This window comes from Scyliorhinus torazame, chromosome 11 (genome assembly GCF_047496885.1).
Source record: "Scyliorhinus torazame isolate Kashiwa2021f chromosome 11, sScyTor2.1, whole genome shotgun sequence".
Lineage (NCBI taxonomy): Eukaryota > Metazoa > Chordata > Chondrichthyes > Carcharhiniformes > Scyliorhinidae > Scyliorhinus > Scyliorhinus torazame.
In genome coordinates, this window is record NC_092717.1 from 181,003,483 (window position 1) to 181,005,439 (window position 1,957).

The 1,957-nt window shown below is 46.2% G+C and overlaps 1 non-coding gene across 1 annotated transcript; it reads right to left on the minus strand.

Annotated features, from left to right (window-relative positions):
* Positions 1–1,135: 1,135 nt before the first annotated feature.
* Positions 1,136–1,208, minus strand: trnam-cau (transfer RNA methionine (anticodon CAU)). The gene has a single exon. It is a non-coding gene; the product is annotated as a tRNA-Met (tRNA).
* Positions 1,209–1,957: the final 749 nt, after the last annotated feature.

A 1,957-nucleotide genomic window follows, 5' to 3' on the forward strand; every position in this document is an offset into this window, starting at 1 on the left:
TCACAAAGCAATGCATGCTGAAACAATTGAGGGAGAGAGGGAGGAAGACATTAATTGAGATAGTGTCAGAAACATTGTGCATTTAAAAGGAGGCACAACCTACTGGCTGCTCAAAGTGTACCCACAGCTTTGGCTTTAAAATGCAGATAATGGCCTCAACGGCTAAAAGGTGAACGGTCAACATTGAACAAACACTGTGGATTTTGAGGCTTTGCCTCAATGGCTCAGTTGGCACAGCAGAAGACCCGAGGCGTTAATACACCAAAGTCAACGCTAGGTCGCTGCTTGAATGGCGAATACAATTTATGGGTGCACTTTTAGAAGTAAGTGTGTGATAAACTATGCTTTGGTAGAAACAGTGTTGCCAAATGAATAGCTGAATTATAGCTTAACATGTTGTTGTCAAGGCAGAGGAAACATCTTTTCCTGGAGGAAGGCAGTCGACGACACGGTGGTGATGCTGCTGCAATTCCATCTGCGTGCCAGCAGGAGTTCCTTTGAGCAGCAATGCATCCAAAAAGTAAGCACTCACCTGCAAGCAAAGGAAGATTTCCATCACTGAGGCAGGGGTGTCGATGCTCCCTTCCACTTGTGCTGACTGCAAATTTCCCTCCCAGTTTTTCTAATATGCACCTTCAGGCCCCTCACTGATCATTACCCGGCCACTGTGGTTTTCCATTCTGCTGGTGGTACAAGCTGCGGTTGCTTGGTCACGTTGAGTCGCTTCGAAAAATCGCTGTGTTGAGGCAGCAGGCATAGCCAATGCAGAATTGCTCTGCCGTTTTTCGAGTATCTTGGAGACAGAGACTAAAGTGATCCTTGGCAGCCAGAAACATGAAAACACAGCCAAGTTGGGGGAATTGTTGCAGATGTTAGGGAGCTGGATTAGCATGGTGGAGTCAGATAGATGGCCACTTTCTTCACATTGATTTTCCCTTTGGGCAAAGCATCAGGCTCACTGGTCGTTTCATTGCAAGCAGTGGTGAGGCACTTTCAGATGTTTTTCATCTGCCACAACACAGTGATGCCAAATGATTTGCAGAGCTGCTGCAAGCAGGTTGTCTGCATTTCTATCAGCGGCGGAGATGGGAATATGAAATAAGTGGAAAAGGCGAAGGAATTTTTAATAAAAATTGGCCTTTTCTGAGGATTGAACTCAGGACCTTCAGATTATGAGACTGACGCGCTGCCTACTGCACTAAGAAGGCTGCTGTTCTCACGTGTTTGTTATAACATATACTTTGTTGAGGCATCAGGGAGCCCAATGCACAATTCTACTGCTGTTGCAACATCATTTTGCAGAAAGTGAGGACAATTGCCATACGTTTGGTGCCGACCAGGGGGAATTAGCTCAAGTGGCAGAGCGCTAGTTTTGCATGTGAGAGGTAGTGGGATCAATGCCCACATCCTCCACTACATTTTACTCAAGGGACAAAACCTCACGACCACCAGTTGTTTCATTCAAACCACAGTTCACACATTTTAATGCATTTTCCTCATGCTGCTGCACAGAGAAGACCAATCATTTGGAGGGCTGCTGCAAGCAAGTTGCCTTCCTTTCTGCCAACAGCAGAGATGGCAACGTGACATCAGAGGTTGGAAATCGTTTGTACACAATCCTGCCCTCCCTGACGATTATATTCAGGAACTTCAAATCATGGGATTGATGTGCTGCCTAGTGTGATAAGGAGGCATGCACTGAATTGCTCTGCAGACAGCATGACCAGTTTTGCCATCCTTACAGTCTGCATCCTGCCAAAGTGAAAAATCTTCAGAAAACATTGAGGCAGCTTGGAGAAAAATACATCAGCTTGCGATGCAGACTCAGACACGTTATCCCTTAGAACACAGGCGCAACCTGCAAGGAGAAGCTGGCGATTCACAGTGTGCCCACACCTTTGTCATTAAGATGAAGGTGAAGCCCACAAGGGCTAAAAGGGATACGGTAAACAATCCC